The sequence below is a fragment of the Venturia canescens genome, chromosome 9 (assembly GCF_019457755.1).
Source record: "Venturia canescens isolate UGA chromosome 9, ASM1945775v1, whole genome shotgun sequence".
Classification (NCBI taxonomy): domain Eukaryota; kingdom Metazoa; phylum Arthropoda; class Insecta; order Hymenoptera; family Ichneumonidae; genus Venturia; species Venturia canescens.
Genome location: NC_057429.1, coordinates 19,403,361 through 19,429,986, shown reverse-complemented (window position 1 = coordinate 19,429,986; position 26,626 = coordinate 19,403,361). Strand labels below are relative to the sequence as shown.

General features: G+C 43.6%; 1 long non-coding RNA gene across 1 annotated transcript; it reads left to right on the top strand.

Annotated features, from left to right (window-relative positions):
* Positions 1-1,166: 1,166 nt before the first annotated feature.
* Positions 1,167-23,008, top strand: LOC122416059 (uncharacterized). The gene is made up of 3 exons (XR_006262052.1): positions 1,167-1,299; positions 20,342-20,575; positions 22,964-23,008. It is a non-coding gene; the product is annotated as an uncharacterized lncRNA (long non-coding RNA).
* The last annotated feature ends 3,618 nt before the right edge of the window (positions 23,009-26,626 follow it).

Here is a 26,626-nt window from a genome sequence, read left to right as displayed (position 1 = left end):
GATAGTACGGAATTAGTCGCGCGCGCCACGTACGGAAAATTGAAAAGTGTAAAACGTCATCTGCGTCGAAAACTCGCCCCAACCCTTTGCTCGACTCGAGCTCTATCCTCACGATATACGAAAAACGTGCTGCCATCAACGCTCAAACCAAAGTCCATATGCGCGAGGCTTTTCGTTATTCACGTGATACGAAACTAGGAATTTTTCGTGTTCTCTGGTCATAAGTTTTTTCAAGAGAATCCAATTGCTCGCGTGCTTTTCGGAGATTAAACTCGTTACCGATAACACGAGACTGAAGATTTTTGGATTTCTGTGCAAACGCGTTTGAGGGATTCCTTTCGGTTGTACTTTTTTCATGTCTCAAGGCCTCGTTCCGAGCCATCTGTTTATAATCGAAATATTCACTGGCGAGTTTAAACTCTCGCAACCTCTCAAAATGTTCTTGGATTAATCGAGAGCTCCGAATAACTCTGCACTTTGATTGCTTTAAAGAGGAATTTCGAGGAGCCTGAAAACGGGCTTGATCAGATGAACCGGCGAGAATTCGGCTCACTAATAAACGAGCTTTTTCGGTACATTAAATTGTCGTTCCGCATAGCAGGAAGTAGAAATTATCGGATATTCAATTCAGCATGAAATGCTCGCACAAGGACAAAAATCAGCTTGTTGGGCAGAGCGAAAAGCTGCAATCGCCCTTCGAAAGGGCTTGTACTAGAATCTTGGCGATCCGGGATCGCGGATGCTCCGTGAGCATCTCCAGGTAGCGAAAATTCTTTCGAAGAGGCGGCGCATTCGCAGGACAAGGCTTTTCGCAACAAAACCCTTTCTGCCGGGTTTGCAATGCGCGGATTGTGTTACACATTGTCGCACACGGCAGAATAAAAAGTTGGAAGTAAGCATATGCATTCCAGGTATGATTCGAGGCTCTCGCGCTCACGCAACTCCGCTTCGGAATGAATGGACCGGGGAAAAATGGTCTCGTTAGTGAATAGAGTGTGAGGAAGACAGAAGGTCCGACGCAAGGGCAACCCTTTGCTACCTGACCCCCACCAGGGCAGCTTTCTCATCTCAGGTAAGATTTTTCAGGGCCCCTATCACACCTCCTGCGAGGCTCCGAGTACTCCACGGGACTGGAGGCCCATTAGAGGCCTCCAGTCGTCGTTTGATCGCACGATAGTCCAGATCGGCACGGAATCGATCGAAAAATCCAATTAATTAAACAATCAAAAATATTTAAAGTGGACTGAAAAGGTCGCTTTGGGAATGGAGGAGCTGGAGGCGAGAATTGAGGTCGCGGAGGTGAGTTTTTTGTATCGGCAAAAATGAGACATTTACATTGGTTTTGTTACTCCGAACGAAAAGTGCTCGATGAAATACTCGTTATTGAGAAATGACGTCATCCGGTCGAATCGATGACTCGTGGCGTGGTGAATTGAGTGGGAGAGAAAATGTTAAGTGCGCGCTGTCAAGGGATGCAGGAGAAAAAAAGTGGGATAAAAATGTCGATGCAAGAGTCTCGGAGAGCGCGAGGGTTGCAAGCTGGCGTCTGTGAGATATACTATAAATTGGAGTGGATCTCGTGCTTGGTCAGCATCGACGAAAGAGAGAAAACGGAAGAGCGGAGGGTGCTGAGCAGGGGCAGGTCACCCCACGGTCCAGCAACCGTCCAATGGGGAGGAGCTTACTTTTTTTATCGATACAAACCACTACTGGGGCTGGATTCGAGGGGGGTTTGGAAATAAAATGGCGCCTACGGACGACGCTTGGACCCCCTGCCGGACTCGGCTACGAAACGCATCGTTTCATTACGCCGAGGACGGAGGGCAGCTTCCATGTTTTCTCCCGCGGGGTAACAGCTTGCCCGTTACTCGACAATTTTTATTTCCTTATCTCCATTTTCCACTCTCATTTCTTTTCTAGTGGAGACTTACGGAGTTTACGAAATCATATTTCTGCCCCGGGAATCACGGCTTCCTTTTTTTTTCTTCACAAGCGCTTGCTCGATGACCCAGCGATATTCGCTTCATTCTATTTTCATTCGAACACTTTTTATTTCACTAAAAATATCGAATCCCTCGAAGAGAAGGGTACTTTGATTCTCGATATCTTTCACACTTCCGGCCACACTTCCGGTCCCCCCATTTCCTCGCTTGATTCCATTCTACGGATACACTTTGACGTACTCTCCACTCGCATTCTCTTATCACCTATCGCTGTTTCCTTGTTCTTCCTTTTGTAAGTTAAACCGCACCGCGTGGACTGTCGAATCGATCATATTTTTCGAGGCACGATTTGTCTCGAAAACTGAAGTACGATCGATAAGAAGGCGACTCGAGGCGATTTAAGCCGGAAGGAACAATGCGGATGGGGACGAAATAAAAAGCTTTTGACGGGAGGCAAGAAAAAATACTTTCAATTAAACGAGTGATGAGATCGAAAGCTTTTTTCGATCTACGATTAAATTTCTTTCACCTTTGTAACAACGAATTTTATCTCGGACCGTTATCTAAGATATCTTGTAAAAGATAAAACCGGTTCATCATTTTTTTCGTATCCATTCGAGCATCAGCAGCGTTAAGCCCAAAGTTGTTTGCTCCCGAAGACCCTTCCGCTTCCGGTGATGCCCGCATCGTCCGGTTTTTGACCCGGAAGTGGCCCCCGAAGATGCGCCCCTTTCGCGAGGAAGACGCTCTCGTGGCCGGCACGAGGAGAACGAGTAATGGAAATTGTGGAAAACGAGTTTTGACGTAAGCCAACCACGTGCCCACACCTCAACGTTCACCCCGAGGTCGATCAATTCCGCCTTCGAATTCCCCACGCTCACACACATTCACGCGCGAATGGATGAACCACGTCGAAAATAAACGGATTGAAAAACTGAAACTTCGCTTTGTTGATGCTGAGCAACGAGCGAGCTCGAAAAACGAAAAACGAAAAACGCTTTTTTCTCACGTTTCTTCTCCGATGAATTTTCTCATTCGCACGCCAGCCTTTTCAAATGAATTCTTCGCTCACTCGATCAACTGACAGAAAAAGAGGGAAACTCGACGAGGAAATTGGGTCAGACCTCTCGAAAGCCTGAAATTCTTTTTTTTTTCTTTTTTTTTTACAAAAACGTTCGACCTCGATCGCAGTATTTGCGTTCGTACGATCCTCTCACATATTCGAGAGCACCCCAATCCTCGATGTTTGTACGAATTCGAGTTACCAGTATCGAGTCTTCTCAATTTTCTACTGTCGTCAAATCTCCTCTCCCTCACCCCTTGAAAATTCTCTCAGTGTTTTCGTTACGAAGTACGAATATACGAGCCTCGGAATAGTCGAGAGTCAAATGTTTGCTGACTCGTTTTTCTCTCACCCTGTGAATGTGCGCGTGTTTCGACCAGGATAACGAGAACGTTGTTATTACGATGGCACGTTGTTATCACGATTCATCGAATTGTACAGAGTTACAGAAAGACGAGTAAGTGCGAACGTGCACAGTTGCTCGACAATCGAATCGCGCATCGATGCGCAATCCACGAAGGTGGGCCAATATGCAACTGAGGAAATTGGAAAATATATTTAACCAGAGGCTGATAAAATAAGAATAAATGCGCTGAATAAATAACTACGAAACTCTCCTTCGTGGGCTTTCGATTATATTTTTGTGTACGGACGGACAAGGCGAACCGGAAGGGAGCTGTGGAAAGCTTGTACCTTCAGAATCCTTGTTATCCTTGTTACCTCGAGCGAGAATCAACTGTACAGGAGGAGCCAGCCCGAAACATATGTCTGTATATGTGTATATGTATGCAGAATATTCTTTCGCTGTGGAATGGAGTAGCCCTGAGCACTGTGCTTCACCTCGTTAAAAGGATCCTCTACGTATTTTTGTTTATATGCTTTCCTCCTTAGGATTTGCCTCTTCTGTGCTTATGTGAAAACAAGTTACGAATCCGAGGTAAAATTGTACTTCGTTTCTCGTTTTGCAACATGAGAATTGTGTTTTCGCAATGAACGGTTTGGTGCTCGGAGTTGCGTTGTTTTCGTGGAATGTTTACCGTCGAGCTGACTATTTTTCGTGCAGTCAAATTTGTATTTTCCTGCATCGTAAATTGTTTTCTTTGTTTCGTTTTAACGATCCGGTCGATGGATGGATTTGGGTTTTGAGAATTTTTGCTGTGGCTCGTTGCCGAATGATCGAGCTGAAAAATTTCAGCATGGACGCCCAACGTCATAAGTGCGCCTCGTTCTTTTTCCTCCATTTTGCCCCTCGAACTCCAGCCTCGAAACGCCTCGTCGTTTAGAAAGCTTGCGCTCGCATGGTGCAGAGGATTTCTTGAACCAGCGGAGAGCAAACCCTCCGAAAGCACAAAACATCACTTAGAGTTTTGGGAGGGACGAGGAGGCACCTTTGCACACGCTATCTTCGGCCAAAAAGCACCCCTTGACGCAAACACGCTAATGGAGCAACTGACGCTTCTTCGGCTTACGTTTTTTTTTTAGTCTTCCACATAAAGGCACGAGAGCAGTCTCAACGTGTATGTAGCTTTGCATAACTCTCTGAATTTGCTGGAGATTATCGGAGAAATTTCGTCCCTCTTGAGCGCTTTTTAACGTCTGCGAATCGACAGTTTGACACACAATTGCACATTTCTATCGCTATAAATATCTGTCAAATGCCATGTGTGTTTACACACCGCGAGGTGCGTGCTCCGAACGAAATGAAAAAGTTCGGGATTTTCTGATCGCTCTCCGTTACTTTTGTTACGATCTTTTTGATTTTCATTTCATTTTACAACACACACACACGCACACACAGATTGCAATTCGTTTCGATTAAATTGGGTAATGGTTAAATCGAGTTGAAAATTGGCTCGACTGTAAAATGTCTCGATCTTTCGAACCCGCCATTTTTCTATGCCACATCAAATTTCAACCCCCTTCGAACGAAAAAATCGTGGGACTCGTTACACGGCCATCAGAATACGCTCGAAACGAAACGCTCGAGCTTCCCCACCGACCTGGACCTTTTGATACGCCAGAAATTATTGCGAAAAAAGGCGCTCGCTCGGAAATCAACTCGCGAATGCAGGAAAGGGTTGAGAGGGGTTTTTCTCGATGTGTCCCAACGGGAGAGAATGAGCTCAGGTAGAGAACTGGGGAACCGGAACGGGCGAGATGAACTGCAGCCAGTTTCGCCTCGCCGTATGTGGGCTTTGTTACAATTTTGTTTTACTCGAAAAAGTTCTGCGGAACAACAATTGACGAGACTTTTTCGAGTGGGAATTCATTAAATTTTCCGATTTTAATTGCGTTTTATTGAAATTGCCTTCGTCCTCGATGGTCGACGTTGATCGAACAAAGTTTATTGAATTTGAAACAAAACTCGTTTGACACGAAATCTCGTATGGGAAAAATGCTCGTGGATTCCTCGTTTTCGCAATTTTGAGTTTTATACGCCGAACGAATATTCCAGTTCAAATAATTGGAACATTTTTGCTGCTCGATGATAATTATAATAAATTCGACGTTGGCACAAGGTGAACATTTCTCCCCCGCTTTCGGAGATGAAAGAACCGACCTTGCCAATTTCATGTGTACGCCGTAGTGAAAAAACGTAAGAAAAAAGAGGGAAAGTCGTGAGGATATATTTGAATTTAAATTCGAGTTTCAGTGTATATATCGAGGGTAAATTTAGTCCCTTGGCGAACCCTTGGGAGCACGACGACTCTTCTGGTCACTTTGGATGCAGTTTGCCGTCGCCTCGTGCCCGTTTCTCGTCGTTCTTCAATTTTTGAACGGGAGAGGAATGAGGCGAGGCGCGATGTGGTGCGCGCCGCTCTGTCCCGGGGGATGCTGCCCGACCATTCGCCAAACGACGAGGGACGACGCGATATTCTCCTCTTTTATAAAATCCAAATATAAACTTATTCACCATAAAGTTATAACGCGTCCGGTCGGCTCCCGCTTCCAAACGTGAAAAAAACAAACATTTTTTAGTCAAATTTGTCGAATTCTTTCGCGCAGTAGTTTTCGAGCGTTTTCAATACTCATAAAAACTAATGAAAGTCCATTTTTAACCACAATTTATCACTTTTGCCATCATCGCCCTCTCCTCGAGAGGTCCAACTTGATAAAATCAATTTAACGGATAAATAAAAAAATGCTTAAAAAATTAGACCGATGTGCTTTTCCCCGGGCGGTGCGGAGGCAAACGGAAAAAACCATACGGAATAGTGCGCGTTAGAGCAATTGCGGAAGCGTCGACGACGTGTTCCGAAGGGGTATCCGTGAAAGGGCGGCCAAGGGGATGTTCCGCTTCCCGAGTATCCGTACCGACGCTAAATCATTAATTTGGCCACCCTAAATTTCGTTTTTTTCCCCTCATCCCCGGATCGTCGTCCCTCTCGCTTGCTCCGTCAGGCCGACACAGGTAGTGAAAAAACCCTTTTCCAGGCCCGCGAGTGCGCAGGTATGCGGAGCCTTTTTTCACGAGTATTTCTCGCCCGGTGAGGGAGAAAAAGTCTCTGCTGCTGTCGAGATCGACGACCCCTTCTCACGGCCGCCAAAGAAAACACTCCGCACTGTCATATCGAGCACTAATATATTTTTGATCGATACCGAAGTATACACAGGCACGAGGGAGAGCTGAAAAAAAAGGTGAGAGGATGAATCGTCGATCGTCACTCTTCGCGAACCCGTTTCCCACGAGCTCGCGCCGGAGCGCCCGGATTTATGAAGATGAACAAAAAAAACCGTTGTCCAAACAAACACACCCATATGTGTGCGCGTTTGTAACGCCTAGCAAAAGCTTTGCCAAAGAACCCTCGACTTATCTCTGAATCAACAATAAATAAACAAGTTACCAAAAACGAGGATTAGCCGATTATTTCAAGAGGTGAGCATCGATTTGCTCCATTGGAAAGTCACACTTTTTTCGACTAAAATACAAGAAAAATTCTGTTCTCGTGCGCTGCTAATTTCCTTCATTTTTTATACTTGAAACTGGCCCAGAATTCTTGGCATTTTTTTAGTCGAAATTCTGATAACAAAGCAGCTCGTCACGAAGGATTCAAGTGAGATCTTAAATCGAAACTTCTAAGGCGAGCCAATCCCTTTAAAAGCGTCAAAAATAGGTATTTTTTGGGAATTTTTTTTTTAAAGGGATATAATAATCTGATCATTTTCAAAATCGGACACGAGTTTATTATAACGGTGAAGTTTAAAAGAAAAATGTTATTTGGGATGACCAACAAAATGGCGGCGTTTTAAAGGCTCTTCGGACGCCTGTTTTCCACGACATGAAAACTGCTCCATTTGTCAATCTTTTTCTGATGATCTGAAAATCATTTAATAAGTGTCATTCATTTATTGACATTTTAAGGGAAAGGGTGTACCTTAAAAATAATGACAAAGTGCAAAATTTACCATTCGGGAGGCTTTTTACTTGAAATTTTTACTCAAAATTTCATCCAGATCGGTCGATTACTTTTTGAGCTGCAACACGAGCAGTTTTTGCAAAAGTACTTCCGAAATAATCGCGTTTGAAGTTTCGACATGTGAAAACTATTAATCGTAGTGACTTGATTACATGAGATTACTCCGCTCCAACATTTTGAGTTTTCCTTCAGTCAGTATATTCTTTGCGTACCATACTTTCGAAATATGCAAAAAAATCGATTTTTTCAAAATTCTAAAGTGGCTGCTCGTCTTAACTCTCAATTTCGACTAAAATGAACGCAAATATTCTCAAAACATTGAAAAAAGAATTGAGAATAATGAAATGAAATCCGGGCAACTCGATCCCAGTTCGTGAAGCGACGAGTAGAATGCGAAAGAGAATTTGTGCGAAAGGAAGCAAGAAAGGAATAGAGAAACAGACGCGAAGTCAGTTCTGAAATTAGGGGTTGAAGGCATTACAAAGACGTCAAGTACTTCGCCCCCACTTGTAGGAAATATTCGAGAGATTCTCCTCTCAGATAGCAGAGGGAGTCACGAGTGTATCAGCGATATGCAAAATCTCGAGGCGAGTGTGGCAGTAGCGGAGGTGTCGCGGGACAAGAGATGGGTCACGGAGATAAAAGCACGTGAAATTACACACGCACAATGGACACCTAATTCGAGGAGGTTTATAGCACTGAGATGTTCTCGAACTTATATTCATGCATGCTCTTTCCAAAGCGAGAGGAATCGATAGAATCGGGACGAGGTGAAGCGGCGACGTCGTGTGTAGAGAAAGAAAGATAAAAAATCATCGCCGAAATCGGAAAATCGGCTTTGGTCCAGATGAAACGCGAAAACCAAAATCCCCGATGTAATCCTTCCTTTGAGCCAGGGTGTGCGTGTAATTCTCTTTTTTCTCCCCTTATTTCATCCTTTCGCGGAGTCCGCACGCAACCCGATGGCGCGCAACCCTTCGACAATTTTTTTAAGGGTTCAATAATACAAAAACGAGAGAAAAAAGAAGAGAGAGAAATGCGCACTCGACTCTCTCGACAATGCATTAAAGAAAGAGTGATCCTGGAGTGAGGTAAAAGATATTACACATATTGGTGAGTGTGTGACGTACATAAAATGGAAAAAGTTGACGCAGAACACGAGAGGGAGGAAAGGCGGACGGGAGGGGTGCGAAGCACCCTTCGTCTCAGCAACACGCACCCCGCGATATATAGCTGTACGCGTTTGACAGCGAACTCGCAGTGAATCCGTCTACTGTCTATTTCTCTCACGATAGCAGCGAGCGAGCACGTATTGGAAAATAAATAACGATATAAATGACAGCGAGATCCGAAAACTGTTTTGGGTTTTGTAGCGCGACCGTTCCCTTTATGAAGCGTTCGCGACCCTCATTCCTGTCACTGTCCTTACAACGCGCCATTTTTTCAACTATTTTTCTCCTCTCCTCCTATCATTTTTATAACTACAAACACGCGCGCGCGCTCTCTCTTGTATCCTGGTAAACGAAACGAGTGTGGGGCCCACCCGGCTAGAAATTCATTGGATATTTATTACCCCGCTGGTTTTGTATCGGTCGCGCGATTGCTGTGTCGAGGATCCTGTCCGTATTCTCGTTTCTCTCTTTCCGAGGTTTTTCAGTCGGCAAGTTATTTTTACAGCGTTCATCGCGAGTGATAGCTGCTCTCGTCATCAATCTCGACTCGCATCTCAGCTCCGCGAAACCGTTAAAATCTTTCCATTTTTCGTCTCTCTTCCTCTCGAGGAGTTTGAGAAACTCTTTGATTCCTCGGAAACGATGATTTTCCTCGGCTCCAGAACTCGCCTCGCGCTGCGAACATGCCACAGGCAGGCACAACAAAAAATCAAGTTAAATGAAACACTCGCTTGTGCGCTGGGCCTCCGAGACCAGAAAGGAAAAAGGCGGAGGTAGTGGCGGCGGAAAACCTCGCTGGAATTTAATATTAAAAAACTGTCATTCTCTGTCGATATGAAAATTCCAGAGATATCGAATTCATTCTCTTTTTTCTTGGCTTCTCAGCCTCCCCCCCCCCCCCCCCCCCCCGCCCCTCTGCGCTCACGTCACTTCGTCTCTGCGTCGATGTAACATACTTCCGGTGCTGCTTTTATAACCGTACTTCATTCTTTCCTCTCTTCTTGACACACTCTCAGTCCTTTCGCTCTCTTTTTTTTACTAAAAATAATAAAAACTCTACGACCAAACATCGAATGACTCGATGATCGTCCAACTTAATTTTCCTGCGTCAAATCAGTCCAACAACGTTTTGTATTTTCGATCCTAATCCGATCGAAAAGCTCCATCGCTCTCGCGAATGGCAATCATGTTTGAGTCCGTCCTCCATTGCTAGTGAAGTTTCGACCTGCGAAATGGAAAACTCGAAATATATGTCGTTGAAGCTCCTACGAAATCGCCGTGAAATAATGTTACGTTCCAATTTTCATAAACACGTTTTCATCGCATTAATGAAAAACAAACAAAAGCTTTGGAACAAGTAACAGAGAAAAGAGAGTGAAAAAAGTTGAGCAAAACATTAATTGTTTGCTTGTAAAAAAAGCGCCGGAGAAAATAATCCATAAATTACGTTTCTTTTTTAGTTTGCCTTGAAAAAGCATTCTCGAGCCCGTTTTATGCATGTTTGATACTTTAATTATATTACATTCGCCTATAGAATGTTGGGGCGTATATAATTTAATTTTTTTCATTACTCTTCGTATAAAGCTGAAGTCGAGCAGGTGTAGACACAAGCTTCGGTGATTATTACATTCGTCGTCGTGAGAGTTTACCAAGAACGTTGTTTCGTGAGCAACGGAGAGGCGGCGGCGGCGGCGGAGGAGGTTGGAAAGATCCGGGAAGACGCGCGAGGGACACCGCACACCGGAGCGAAAGCTCGTAAACTTAAGCTGCTCGGGCTACGGATATTACGTGCCCGAGTCTCCTCTCTGGCTCGTCAAAGTTAGCCGTTCGTACGTTGGTCCAGGCCGAAGGATAGCGCGCAAGGATAAGACGCTCTTCCTTCTCTCGCATACTGTATTTATACGTATACTTGGAGGTGAAATACCGAAGGGAGGGAGGGAGAGAGAGGCGGAGGAGGAAGAGGGAGATGAAAACATCCCTCGAGGTTGTTGGACACTGTGTGGCAACTCGGGTGGATTCTCTCCAACGTCCATTCCGAATATTGCTTTTCCTTACGGCTTTTTTAGAATGCTCGGAAGGTATTAAAAAATGGGGGCTTTGGAGAGGGCGTAAAAGGAGAGCTTAAAGTTGAACGGCTGAATAATTTCGGTGAGAAAAATTCGCAGATTAAAAGGCTGCAGGAGCGAGAAATGACGCGGAGGAAGAGGCTGTCCCTTTTCTCACATTTTACGTACACAGGTGTTTACGTCCGTGCTTTTTTTTTGGTCGTAGCAAAGTAAAAGATGAAGAAAGTAGAAAGAAACCTCCGGAAATGGAGTCCCCGGGAGAGTAACTCTGACTACTAGTAGAAAAGGTTATTTGTGTGTTGAAGGTAACGTCGAAAACTGTGCTCAGGGGAGGGAGTTGACATCATCGGGACTTTTGGCGTGTGTATGTGTATCGAACTGCGCGGTAAAGAAGAGGCCGAGAAATTCACCCTCGCAGACCTCCATCCAGCAGGGGCTGTCGGGTCTCCGCGTCCGTCTTCCTCTCCATCCTTCTCGCTCGTGGCTTGTAAGCCTTTTCCATGGAATTAAAGAATTTTAAAACGTCCCGCAGATGCCAAAAGAGGGAAGCTTCCCCGTGCGAAGGCGCGCGCGCGCGCACCGACGCCGTGACGTTACACACGCTTTAATGGCTCGCTCTCGGGAAGCCCGCCGGACCGCACTAACGCGTCAATTTATTGCCAATTTTTTTTAAGGCCTCCAGATTTATTTCCAATTTCGCAAAGCGCTACTCACCGACGCGAACTTTGTCACGTTGGCCGCCTCCCCTTAAAAAAGCCTCTCGGGCTTTCTCCCTCGCGCCATTTTGATTTTCACCAACAAATACTCGATCCTCCTCGTCCACGAGGGTGGTTTCTTTGCTGAGTGAGGAATCCTGAAAGCTACAAAACCAAGAAATGGCTGCGTTACTATTAAATCGATGAGCCCCACCTCGTGAAAATTATTGTCGCAAAGATTCAACAGAGTTGGAGCAAAGAAAAAGTTTTGCCGAAAGTTTGAAAGTCCAGATGTAGATCGCTGCTAAGGTGCGCTCTCGTTGTTCCGAGCGAAGCTCTGACACACTTTCGCCACTTAATTCCATCAAGCGTCGTCCTCCCCGTCGCCCTCATCTTCGTCCAACTCGACTCTACTGCCTCCGTGCTGGGCGACCTTGTCGAATATTTTTGAACTCTTGCCCCGCTCCCTTTCTCCATTAGTTTCTTCCTTATTTCCCGCTTTCTCTCTCGCTTCCCCGGGTCATAATCCTTGCATCTGAATTACCATCGCGACCGTGAAAATATTCTTGCCTCAACTTTTATTACAGCCTCGTCGAGCAGGATACCGGTTACGTATAAAAGTCACCGGAGCTCCCGCTGTATTAGTAGTTCTTGTACCAACTCGAGCGAGCTCGCTCAGGCCACTGCTCAAGCCTCGTAACGTTATTATTAATACCGCGTCGAGAGACAAGTCGAGAGTGAGAGTATAACCTGTGGCTGTCCTGGCTCACTCTATAACACACCGGCATCCCTTCCTTTCCCATTCCCAGTTGTTGCTGCGCTATTTAGCCTCCCCTCCCCCGACTCAGTATGCACTAATGAGCGTTTATGAGCGAACGCGTGTCCCTGGAATCTCGGTGATTAGCTTCGATTCCGCGGAACTATGGCACAGCGAGGCTTCGCAAGGTGAAGGTTGAGCAAAAAAAGGGATTCTGGGAATGGAAAGAAGCGGTAAAAATCTCTGCGTTTCGGTACAGCTGAAAGCACATAGCTCGCGGGGCGTTGATATTTTGACGAGATTTTCTGAAGACTTTTTTATCACTGTGAAAGAAAAAAAATACTGAAAATCAAACAATTTCTACGGGGCTGTTGCTGGGAAGAGAAAAAATCCGGCGACTCGTCTAATTTGTTGAATAGTCTCTGTAAAGACGTTGGAAGGAATAAAGATAAAATAGCATTATTGATAGTCAGTTGGTTGCCGGGATGCTGGGAATTGGAAATACACGATGGTGGGTAGAAAGAGCAGAACATGAAGAGAGCATAGAGAGGTCCGAAGGTGCGGGGTTGGTCGAGAACAGTCGGTGGAGTTTGCTCCGAAGGGGGAGGGGGTGGGCAGCCCTCTAATCGATCGTGGCTGTCCACCCTTATCAGGGGGTTGGGAATACGTGTATAGAGTGTAAGGCGGGAGTGGAGGACGAGGGGTGAGCCTCGTTGGCTCTCTCTCCATCTCTCGTTTTGCCTGCTTTGCATGGACGGTGGAGAGCTACTCGCCGGGACTCTCGCAGCGTTTCAAACGTCAGCGTAGAAGCGGCAGAAGCGATAGCGGGGTAAAGCAGCAAGCCCCCTACCGAGGTTTCTCCACCTCCGTAAAGCATCGACCCCCACACCACGATGGCAGACCGTTCCGGGGATAGAGAAGGAGCAGAAGTTGTAGTAGAGCGTCCCGGTGGACGGGCCACCCCCGAAAACCGACCCTTAAAATAGGGGCAAGACCACGGCCATTGTTGCCAGATGCCCCAAACGCTTCACCAGAGCCCCGAGGAGAAAGAGCGACGAAGAACATTTGCATTTTCACGCAGATTCTTTGAAAAATGAATCCGTCCGGCCGTGAACTCGAGCCTCGAAGAAAATTTGCCCTCTCACACCGCCTCCTCCCCCTTCGTCATCCCCTTGGAGCTCGCCGACGAAATTGCTCGCGTTTTCTCTAATACCCTTCGCCACAACCGGACCAGTGAGGGGCAAAAAAACGACGCAACTGCGAAGAAGGATCGAGGATGCATCGAGGCTCTCGATTTACATTCCAATTTTTGTTTTTCATCTTCCCCCTGCTGACAAATGGATTTGTACGTTTTTGTCTCAGCCTCCTCGCCGCAGGAGCAACCAGATCTCTTTGTTTCCTCTTATTCTTTGCAACGAACTCGATCGAACTCCGCTTTTTCGATCTCAATCTTACACCGAAGCTCTCTATCCAGGCGCCCTCCCGCCGACGACGCTGCCCAACAAAACTCTCGTCTTTGTCGTCGGTAAATTAGTCGATCTTATTACCGGAGCAAACAGCACTTGCCGGCGAACGAGACTCCATCTGTATTTGAACGGGAGCCTGTTTAAGCGCTTGTAGAACGCGCCAAATCCGTATTTACGGAGAGGATATTAAAGGGAGAAGGCGCGCGCGAGCGCGAGCCCGAGCAGACGCCGAAAGGGTGAGAATCGGAAAGGAGACGCGACTCGCGACTTATACCCGGTGAACTTCAGCTAGCCCAAGTCCTCGCTAACGCTCTCTCTCTCTCTCTCTCTCTCTTTTCCTCCTATATAAACGACCCTAAGAACTTGAATACACTCGTTCTCCTTTCGAGTAGCAGATATCGGGCTCGTATATATTGGAAATGCCCGTTACCAATGATACGGAAAGCTCACTGTGCAATCGAAGATGCTTAAGAATGAGAAAATCCGGCTAAAATTCTCTAGACAAATACAAAGAGGCGATGGAATTCTGGAAATTCTCTAGCGAATAAAAAATTTAAATGATCTGCAACGAAGTACAAAAATCCGGTTTCGGTGTTATTTTCAAACTGCAAATATGCAAAATTATCATTACACGATCGAAGCGTTTTGATAAATCGAAAAAAATGGGAATCCAAGCGAACTGTAAACGAATCCAAGTCCATTTTTTTTTTGTCCTCGTAAACACGACAGTTTTGCGATAAGGCCACGAGTACTTCAACGACAAAATACACACGCTGAATTTATTCGTGTTTGCGAACGTTTGATGCGGTATAGCGTTGAAGAATTGTACAATGGGAAGTAAGAAGATGGGAATGGATAGCTCGTCGGGTGTACAACAAACCTCGAAGCTTCGCCAGTACTTTCGCTTTCCTTGTCTATCATTCTCGTGGCTCGAGACTGTGTAACCGGTGATAGATTTCCACCGTCATGGGGCAAACTTAATGGAAAAATCTGGGGTGTCAGGAGCAGACACGCCAACGATACGTCAAGCCTTTTCAAGACTCGCTTTCTTCTTTTTCATCTTCTCCTCTTCTTCTCTCATTCTCTATCTCTTCTGCGGAGTCCTGAAAAGGGGAAAGCCTCGAATATCGCAAAATAAAATGTTTCACGAGGGAAAGAAAACTCGCGCCCATCAAGAGTTGACGCGAGATGATCCGCTAACTTGCTCTCATCTAGTGCTACGATTCTATCGTCATTAGCTCCGAAGTTATTCCAATGCCACGATATCCCATAAATTGAAAAATCATTTTTCTAACATCGATGCTCGCCTTAACCGGCGTGTTTTCAGATTAAAAATTCATGATTATCCAGTCCTGGTAACTCGTGACTCGAGGACTGACAAACTCGTCACTTTTCTATTGGCCAATGTCGTCGTTTAGCGTCAGAATTGTGTGAATAATTTCGTACCAATTTATTTCATATTCAGTTCCAATTACAAAAGAAAAAAAAAACAACAAAAAATTTTTTTGGCCATCTGGAATCATCAAAAAAATTGACTTGAATCAACGAGCAAAGGCTTTATTTAAACGGGAAAATTTCCAATATTTTTGCACCCGATTTTACACGGGGTGAAAGTATCACTTTTTCCCCCTCGATGTTGTATCGTGTATTTCAGGCTTATTAGAGGAGCACGTGAAAAAGGGACGGAAATCGATGGCAGTGCCATCTGCCGTGATATCTCCCGGTTGACGGTGCGGTCCTACCCTTATCCACTACCCAAAAAGGGAACCCTTCACCGTGTTGGAGGGTCGGTAATGCAGAGACACCATGTGCGAACTGGTTATTACTCGAGTTGTTTGCGTTAGTGCGTTAGGGGTGGCCAAAATGACCAAAAAAGGAGTGCAGCCTTTCATCTCCGTCAGACAAAGCGAAAGAAAAAAAAGGGGGAAGCCTGAGATTGGGGTGGGGCCGTAGGGACGGATACCTATGAAGGGGAAAAAAAATTGAGTCCTCCGTACTAATGGCAGGGACACGATATATGTTGTTTGCAATGTTTGTCATCCTGGATAAAAAGAGCATAGAAAATGATACGTCAGCTGACGAGTATGCAGCAAAACAATTGTACATTTTTTTCTTTAGTGCCAGGATAATTTAAAAAAATGAAATAGTACGAAAAAGTTTAGTCATTTCTGTTGTCGACGATCACCAGTTCAATATTGTCGGTTCGCAAAATTTTAATTGTTGCAAAATTAGATTTTACTGTTTTTTTTTTTTTTTTTTTTTTTTTTCATGATCAGACAAATAAGATGATGAATTTATTGCTGAAGATACGGAAATTAGATTAAGAATGGCAAATTAAAAAAATTTTTTTTATCAAAAGTTATTTGTAGTAATCGTTCAATTTTTGAGGTTGAAAATATTTCAGCGTGTTTGAGCAACGATTTTATTTGATTTGGTGAGGGTAAATAACGTAATTCGAGAAAGGAGTTTTTGGAGGATAGGGACTGTTAAAAAATGTATTATTTTTTGGATCTGATTGTACATTCTAAACGGCGAGTTAATTCCGGACAAATCTGAGGGGCTTTTAGCCCTACTTGAAGGAGGAGAGTATTCTACAATCCTTTTGATCTCTTCACTCTCACTTTTCGTCAAATTTTATCTTTTTTTTTCTCGCAAAAAGCCTTTTCAAACGAGTCTCTTCTTTGTTTAATGTCCTTTCCTCGAAACAACATTTTCAAAGCAAGTTAATGGCTTTGTAATCTCAGCCAAATGATAAAATGCAGACAAATCCATTTTCGCAATTTCTCCGATTTAAATACGGCGATAACTCGAAATATCGAAATTCCACGGTTATTCATATGCGTTGAAAAAATCTTTTGTGCTCCTACTTTCAAAATGACTCGTCACCAAACTTAACAGCACAAGTTTCGTTTTCCACACTTTTTTTATCATCAGATTCATAAAAAATTGCTGCTGACGATGTTTTTTTCTACCTCCATTAACAATTGCTCAGAAACAGTTGATTCCAAAAGTTCATTTTTTCACGAGCAATCAACCTGCACAATGGAAACGCTCTCCATGGACGGAAATTACAACGAGCAAGAACAGTTGAGCGAGAAAGTGTGTGTGAGAGAGAGAGAGGGAAAGAGATCGATCTCGACCGCAGTTTCTAGTGTCTAGTAGATCTTCGGCGCGCGGCGTAAACGGATTAATTTGGCAAATTGAACGTTCTTACACATCCAGTCCGATAATTCCGTTGATGCGAGAGAAGCAGAGTGGATGCTGTACGTTGATGCTCTCAAAGTCTGGATAACTGGTCCAAGCGACCAACTAGTATCTCTCTCGAAGGTGGCTTGGAGGAATATAGCGAGAGAGGGGTGGTCGTAGAACGTAGTTGGCCAAGACCCATCTGCTTGGGCCTTGCTCCCTTCGAGGAAGATCTCCCAGTACATGCTGTCTGAAATTCAGGGTCCTGGATATCCGCTGAAAACTCTCCGCCGCCCAGGTACGTCCTTCAGATCCGTCGGAGGCTCGGAGAGCAGCAGGAGAAGGAGGAGCCAAGTGGATAGCGGAGAGAGTTCTGTAATCGAATTAGCGGAGTCAGGATATTGCGTACAGCTACAGCCCTCAATTGTTTTAACTCCACATCTCCGTTCTCGCTCACGGAAACTGGCGTTTGGGATGAGGAGAGAAAGAGACACCGAGGCGAGAAAACCGCCCGGGCATTCGAACGAACCCGGACATCGAATTTGAAGCAAACTATTGCTTTGGCTCTATCGAATTTTAGCTGAGGTGCGAGCATTTTTTATTCGAATCTTTTGATAATTCAACGGCTTCACGAATTCGCAGTTTGCTATTCGTTGCGCATTCGTTGCTCAACATTTTTTGACAAACTTCAGGACGGCCGATTGACTGCGCACGAGTTTCTCATTCATTTCTTTGCGTCCATTGCTCAAATCTTTTTTTCAAACACCTCACACGTCAGGACACGAAACGAAAAATTTTTAAGAGCTCAATTATATACAGATGCATAAGCACAAATAAATATTTTACCAAAAATAACAACAATTTTGACATTTTAACTTTATATTCTGCCAACTTTTAACGAATAATCTGCTGTAATAATGGCATTTTTGTTATTGTACAAAAATTTATGAATTCATATTAATAATTATTAGTAACGATTAATAAATAATTCGTTACTAATAAACAAACATTGGATCTATTGAGAATTGAGCTTTTCAACAAAACTTTTTCTTCGGTCCGTAAACTTCGATTATGGAAAATCGATGATAAGAAAATGGAGCCCTCGCGTCGACTGCTTGCTCCCTTCATAGGCATTTTGGATTTCTTCCTAAGCGAAGAGCGTTAGAAACATGTTTGCTAGGGCGATTGCGTGGCTCTGCTGTCAAAAGTATGACCAAAAAACGAAGCGCTTTCAAGTGTTTAAACAACATTGCAATTTACTGGTTTAACTTTTGGCTCGTAGGAAACCTCACCTTTCAAATTTTGCCCTCCATTACAAGTAAACACTCGTAACCTTTCGGTTTCCTGATGCGAGTGTGGGACGTTTGACTACAACTTTCAATTAGCGACGTCCGATTGAGCCGTTACATTCGTGTAACTCACAGGATACGAGGAATATTGATAAATCGCGTAGGCGTTCTTTCGATTGAAATGTAGGAGGCGCTAACCGAGGCGTGTATATTAAATTAAATATTAATAATCACCAAGAGAGAAGACAGGAAATTACACTCGAACGTTTATTTCCGGAGATTATAAAAGGCAAGTAAATTCACAGATTTTTAACGCTCTGCAGTACAGAAAAATCAGCGTGATTTTGGTCCCAATTTTGCTTCTTTCCTGCTCATGCAAATCTGCTCAAAATGATTATTTCAATTCAATAGATTGCTGTTTAATTATCCAATGACAAATAACCTGAATAGGAATAATTTCTCGTTTCGTTTTGTACTTTATAATTATTCTGCGAATGAAAGTTTGTTTTGAACTCGTGGCTAAAACTGCGAACCGACGTCGATTAATTACTTGATGTATTGTCAATAAACCAGGGACCGATGGGCAAACGTACGGAGCAGTGTAAATACTAGGTGGGCACAGCCTCCTTAAAATTTCACAGGAATTGCTCAGAGGATTCGTACCTTTAACTTTGGCTCCGCCATATTGAATTTTCTGATGAAAGTGCGGGGAAGAAAGGGACGAAAAGTGTTCTCGATTTTAAAGTTTCGATGAATAGTTTTAATGTTTATTCTTAATTATAATGAGAGTATTTGGAAGAAGCGAAATAATGACTAATTAACTAATTACAGTGAAACGAGGCAAAGTTCAAACGATGAAAAAAGGAGTTTTGGGTTTTGAGAAATTTGAGACAGCGTGGTTCATTGCCGGCTGAATTTCGGCCTGAAATAAAAACGGAAACCTGCGTGTGCTCAGCGTCTTTCAACAAGAATCGTTGTAACTGAATCTCGGGGGTTAATGACACGAAGAACAAAGAGGTGAAAGGCGAGATCAACGAATGATTTTGCTCCGTAGAAACGTGAGCGAAAGAAAAAATGAGGAGGCAGCCATGCGCGTATTCAATGCCGAGAGTGGCAAAGGGCGACCCTTAATTTTCGCTAACGACCAAAGTTCTTGCGGTGTCCGAGGGTCCGCGATGTCTATCATAAATTCAAAATGGCGGAAATTTCGCCCTACGCCCAAGAGTAAAAGAGAAAGAGCTGGGCGATCCGTGTTCGACGGCGATGGGGTTGCTCCGAGGGAAGAATGCCAGGGCCAAAGGGGATGGTGGACGAAAACAAAAGCCACTCTCGGGATCCGAGGGTTGGGGGCGGTCGGCAACCCTTCCGAAGCTGAGACCGCATTCTCTCTTCGTCTTTCTTGCTGGCCGGGCAACCATGCTCGATCACTTCAGGGGTCCCCTTTACATCCTCGATATACATATATTTATGTGTTTGTGTGTGTATGTACCGAAGAGAGGACTAGGGAAGAGCTCCGGCCACTGAAAATGGCGGACCCAATTAAGGCAGTCTATGCTCGATGTGCTAAATCAAAACTATCTTCGTTAACCCGTAAATTTAAACTTGAAAATTCATATTTGTTAAACAGCTTTGAGAATTTTAGATTCTTGGGGGGAAAAATTATTGGTGTTGGGAACTTGGGAAGAAGTTGCGTTATTCATGACACGAAGGATTGGGCGAATATCATTTTTGTAATTTCTCGCAAATTATCAGTTTGTCGACAATTATTCAATTCTCAAGCACTCATTGTCGTGAGCAAAACAGATTTTCTGTATGTCTAATTCCTTCATTTAATTTCTGCATAATTGTGATGGTTATTGAGGGTTTGGTGAATTTTTAATACACGAAAACTCGATCGAATTGAAAGTCAACCGAAAACATTGTCAGTTCAGACAATGTTAATTCATGTTTTCTTAAAATTGTGGAAAAAAATCGTTGAAATTATTCCGGTTGCATCGAAACTTCATGGTCCGTTGAAAAACCAGTGAAAATATGCTTGAGAAGTCAGAAAATAAAAAAGCCTTGATTCAATTATTTTACGTTACTCTGCTTCGATTTATCTTTATGCTAGAATTGCAACGGGCACGTAGAGATTCGTGAAGATTAAGGAAAAGTTAAATTTGCTATTCTTTCGTGCTTGAGTGGGAGAGAGAAAGAACGGAAAGGTGGGGAGAAGGGCGCCTGGGATGGCACAACAATAAAGAGGGATGAATTTATGAATAAGGAATTTGCTCTCGACTCGTTTAGGTGTCTCCCTTCTTCAGCTCATCCAACAGCCTCATTTCTAATGGGAGATTCTCTTCGAGGTCCAGCCAAACTGGAAATACGAGATGAAATCACGGAGGACGAGTCGTTTGACCCGCACAGATGATCTCTGACCTGATCGCGCGAGAAGGACACGGATGCTGGAGCTATGGACCCCTCCCTTGAACCTGTCCATCTCGATGCAAGTGTTCGGGGACTCGTTTGACATTTGGCCAGGTGAGGAAATAATTTCATTGGCACTGAGGATCTTGCATTGCTACTGAAAGTGGCTTTACTTAATCCAATGTGAACGGTGCTGGTGACCCCTTAATTCGAAGAGTTTCTTATTTCGACGACAGGGAAAAACATTATTTGGATTAATCACATTCCTCGATCCAGGATCGAATGATTCGAAGAGTGTTTGATTCTGTTTTTATTTATCCTGAACAAAGTAAAGAAAAAAAGGTTTAAAAAATATTCTTCTCACCATTGGTCCATCTGATTGTCAGGCAAAGAATAAATTATAAGAATACTCTATACGAAAACGTAATAAATTTATCACAACGGTCCGTCAAATAGTTTATTCCAAACGCAATAAACCTGAATCACAATGAAATTTGACTGCGAATAAAAGTTTAGTTGGCCTCGCCGGTTACATTTTTTGTTTCCCCGAAACAAAGGAGTTGATATACGTCAAAGAGGCAAAAGTAACGTACGACGAGGAGAAAAAGAAAATCTGAAAGAAAATAAAAAAATGGATGGTATGGTAAAAGGTATAGAGGCAAAAGAAGTCAGGGGTTGGTTTTCACTCTTTGAAGTGTTATTAGCTAGCGATTTTGCCGAGTTTACGAGAGAGACGAAAACTACTTTTGTCTCTCTTTCCCTCCCTCCCTCCCTCTCTGTTTTCTCTTTCGTCTTCGTTTTTCTCAGCACATACACGAAAGTTTTCGATCCTCAAGGAAAGTATATATGATATCTTGTATATTTGTAGAAGTAATAATGCAAGGGAAAGGGGCATGAGAGAAGAGAGGCAGAGGAAGGAGAGAGAGTATTGGATAGAAGTGGTGAGGAATATGGCCGGGAGAGTACACTGGGCGCAGGGTGAGAGGGTGGCTTGTAGCTCGAAGAGGAGAAGAAGGAGAACGAGGGCTGTGTGCTTGGTACTGTTAAGGGTAGGAGGAGAGGGTAGCTTGGCGACACTCGAGTCTCTATCTCGTTCTCTCTCATCTCTCTGTACAAGGGTCCATCTCATAGCAACGCCCACGGGAACTCGAATCGATAGTGAACACGCACTCTGTGTTCTCGAATGCTCGGATTTTCGCAAATTTATCAGTAACACACACACACACACACACACACACACACACACACACACACATGCGCGCGCGCACCTTTTTTAAATCTCCATATTCCGATAACTCTTTTTTCACATTTCTGCACCGCGGACTAAACGCGTGAGCTCCAACATTTCGCTGCTTCAAAACAAATGCTAGGTGCGCATCGAAATTCAAAATCTGAAAAAAAAAAAAAAAAAAAAAAACGTTACTTTAAGAATTCCAATTTTATTGGTTCAGTTTGCGCGGTTTCGAAAATTTAGTTCCCTTTGTTTCATTATTTTTTTTACGGTGAATGATTGTCGGGTTGTGCATTTTTCTGCATTCAAATTATCTCAGATTTATAGAGACGGAAAAAATCGAGAAGCAATTTGTTTTTTTTTATTCCTTTTTTTTTTTGTGAAACTTTTGAGTCCGTCAAAAATGAGAGGGAACCCGAAGAGGGTTGATTATCGAATTCTCGTGGAAAGCGACGTGCTGAGAACGTTGGCGAACAGATAAGCACCGTTTGTTCGTATCAACTCGGAGCTTACACGATTAGAGTGTCAAAGGAAAACGAGTGCGAGGGATCATTGAATCGAATATTTATGTAGAACTCGATAAGACTGGATTTATGTGGGTCGAGAGGGGAAAAAAATTGCACTTTTTTCTACACCCCCCCCCCCTCCCCACACAATTTGCTCGAGTCTACTAAAAATCAGTGACTTGTTGGAAAAATTTGTCTGAAAATTTGAAAATTTCTATAAAAGTCTTGTAAAAATATTTTCCTATCTTTACTCTGTGTAAAAATCGAATCCCTTTTGTAACAGTGAGGAAAAGTTTCAACTCCGGGGACGAACTAGCGTTACGCGGCGGCTGCTGGATAAATGGGGTGGTTCACAACTTTTTCCTTTATACAAATGTACGTGAGGCGATGTAATAAATTTGGGTATTCTGTGACGTTGAGATTTAACGTGTTAAAGGGTCGTAACGTATACAGGGTGGTCCACCAGATACACTCCTTCCTAGTAAATAAAATTCACATCCAAATTTGAAAACAAAAAGTTTCTTTAAAAACTATCGCAAGTTCGCACTCCCCCTGAGAGCAAAAACTGATGGGATCGATCTTGTAAAACAGAAAAGGGCCCATAGAAAAGTTGGAGAATCCAAATTTTTGTCTTTCCTTGCCTCCGAGCAAAAAGTGATCAGTCAAAATTGGCGGTTTTGATAATTTTGATTGATCGAAACTTTTCAGAAGTGGACCTGATCGGAAAATAGTGTTTTTGAACAGTAATACGAATTTGAATTTCAGGTTAAGGAGGTGGCAATCGGTAGCAGAGCACCCTGACTGTCGATGTTCTAAAACTAAGGGTTTCCGGACTCCTCAGAACGTCGTGTGTACAGAGGTTTGTAGAGTGCCGGAGGTTCATCACCGATCTGCACATCGAAGCGTCCCTCGATGAAAAGTGTTGATAGTTGAAAATTGAGATTTAACTCGATGAGAAAGAAATGAGACTGAAATTATCACAAGCCCGAATTACAAAGATCGAAAACGAAATTCGTTTACTCTGAAAGATAAAAACGCAAGAAAAAAACGCTCTGCTCTGCAGAACGAGAGCGGAGGATTTTTGATGCGGAGAGGATTCTCCATTTTTTGTTGTTGTTGCGAAAGATCCATTGTCGGAGCAGTGGAAGTACGACCGGAAGAGAGAAAACGAGGAACGCGAAAGGGAAGCAGAGAGCAAATAAAAAAGGAAAATTCGGAGCTCTCGATACTTTGGAGTCTGAGTTTGGCACACGCTTATATACACATACGTGGATGGGGAAACGCCGGGGAAAAAGGTAAAAGCGGAACGAGAACTCTGCGCTACGACAAGCTTTTGGTAGAAGCCACGTGTTTTTCTCCTTTTTCACGGCGTGACCGACGAGGCGTCCTGTCATGCATGGCCGATATCGATATGTGTGTACTACCCAGCGCTCGAACTCCCTTTCCCGAAGTCTCGTTTTTTCTCTTCCTCTCATCTTCCCTTCTTCTTTCGTTCTCGCACTTCTCCGGTCTTCATCTTGTTGCTTTTGCTTTCTCTTTACAAATTTCGAACATACGTGCAAGCCAGCTTTTCTCTACTTTGTTCTTCGCGTTCTCGATTATATTCTTGTGTCCCGCATACGCTCACGCCTTCGCTCGCACCCACGAATGAAGCACAATGACTTTTTGTAACAAGAATATACTGATGGAAGAGCTTATGGAATTCGTGGAATTTTTTCGCCCCCGCGCCTCTCGATATTCGGTGGTAATTTAGCAATTTCTTCATCCCTCCAATTCTTCGTTTCAAACAGAAATCCACGGCTCGGAATTCAAGTATTCGATATTCAGCCACTTCATCTCACTCTGACCACGATCGATTACGAATCAGTTGATTTTCTACGAACAAAACATTTCGCTCGTCGATTCGTGCTGAGAAATAAATGACAGAACACGTCAACACTTTTCTTCGCTATAATTACAATTTTCACTAATTTTCCAATTCGAATCATTCGTAATATTATATTTACGGTGATAACTCGCGAATTTTACTTGCAAAGTAATGGAAACAGTATTGCTCAGACAAATGGGAAAGTGAAAGTGTTTCTCAGCTATTATTTTTAAGCACTCGAACATTAAACTCATTAAAATTGAAGTTTATTGCTACGAATTAAATTTAGATTCGTAAATTTATCTTCACAGCCGTGTCTCCACGATGATTTAAAACGATTTTTGTTTTTGTCAAGCGCCGTCGAGATTAAAAACTGCGAATAAACAAGGTTGGCAGTCAGAAAACGACGCAGCACGAGTTGCGGATTGATTACCACTGCCACGAATTTGTCTACACGGGCGATTGTGGTCAGACACAGCAAAATGTCGTTGTAAATATAGAACGGATGTATTGAGTGGAGGGAAAATGAGAGCGACGGGTGTTCCTTTCGTCAACCGGCTGATCCAGTTCTCCCATATCCGGTTTATCCTTTTTTCTCTCCTCTCTAACACGATGTATGTTGAACTTCGCCCCGGAAACTGGTCGTAGCTTGTCAACACACGAGGCGCGAGGCCGTCGGAATGATAAATGCTCGTTCACCGCTAATGTCGCTGACATCAACAAAATTATAAGGAACCCCTTCTGTTGTTCCTGATACGATCTGCGATATTGATACATCGAGAACATAAATAATACCAAGAACTTTTCATCTCAATTAATATGACTCAGGCTTGAGACAAAAATTAATAGAAGGAACAGCATTAACTGTGTGCTCATGAATTTCCACCTGCTTTAAGCCTCGCAGATTTACGAGGGAGACGCTACTTTCGAGCTACCGTCGTTTCTCGTCGACTTTTCAGCCTTTACCAGCGACGTTTTCAACAAATTCGAAACGAACGCAGACAAAATGAGTGAAAAATGAAACAATTGATAAAGTATCGAAAGAGAATTTCTCGTTTGCATAATAACCAGCAGATTTTCAACAGTCAATTTCGTTTTCAGGAGTTTCCTCGTGAAATGACGAGTCCCAGGGTTCTCGGGGGCGGGAAAACTCACGATCCCTCAGCACCCTCCGCCCGATATTGGAGCGACGACGTGATATATTCAACCTCAGATATTTTTCTTTCGACGTTGGACGTGTTAAATTTTCTTCAAGAACCTGTTGCCACACTATGTTGAATAAATTCACCGTGTATACGTCTATGGACAGGAGAAAGAAAATCAAGTGCATGTAAGACAAAAAACTGAGTAAAAAGAGGAGAATGATGAGAAATAAAAAGAAAAAATGTTCGACGGTGAGAAGAGCGACGACGGTGGGTGGGAAGAAACGAGAGTTCGAGAGAGTCTCTCTCTCTCTCTCTCTCTCTCTTCTTGTCTCGGATCTTCTTTGCACCCTCGTCTTCTGCGCTATTCCTTGTTCTTCCAGAGTGAAACTTTTGCTCGACCTTCCTGACATCCCTTAACCCTTCTCGTCTCATTCATCCCCACGTTTATTTTTGTTTTTTCCTTCTTGCATTCTTCTCAGCCATTAACGTCAATGGATTACACACACCCTTGTCAACGAACTCGGTACCCGCGAGCGTAATGAGATAAGGAGCTTCTCAAATGATCCTACAAAACTTTGGGAACTCTCGATTTATTTGAGTGCTACGAAAAACAGCATGGGAGATGAGACAAATGTGAGGCGACAACGGAATTTACGTCTGCAGCTTCTTCCCCGTGGAATAATCGCCGATTTTTCTTTGTTACGCAATAAAATTTGCCGTTTCTTGTCGTACGGACAGTTGGAGTGACTATTTTCAATGTCATTCGCCCATCGCAGATGCAACGTCCGATTCCAATTATTGGCAGTGAATTTTCACTCGTTATTCATCGCGGTGAAGAAATAATATGCTACACAAGTTTTTACATCAAAATAACTGTACGAAAAAGCATGAACGAACGATGCATGAAAAGTCATAAGAAACGAGAGAAATACTTTGAAGAATCGATAAAACTCGAAGGAATAAATTCTTTGGACAAATTGCCCCGAAGACCTCGTCGAATAAAAAAGAGTTGGTTCTTCGACGAAACAATGAGGAATATTGATCATCCAAAGTGTTACTTTTGTCATGGAAATGTGAGGGCGTAACCGTCTTCGAATAAATTCATAATTAGCATCATTTCGGCAAGGACCCGGCGAAGACTTTTATCCGTGAATTGGCTCGGTTGCGAGCAAACTCGATTGTTTTCAGATTCATTAACGGAATAGGATATTTAGGTGTGCTGTACACCAACGGCGTTGTTTTTTTTTTCACAGATTCTCGAGAACATCGGAATGGTTGTTGATGTTTTTACGAATACGATGTCGAATAAATGGTTTCTCGTGAGCCCGCGAATAGCTGCGGGAGGAAAAAGGTTCGAGGCGCGTCTCTAATGTCTGACTCGGTTCGGCCCAACTTTGTACACAGTTGAACAACAAA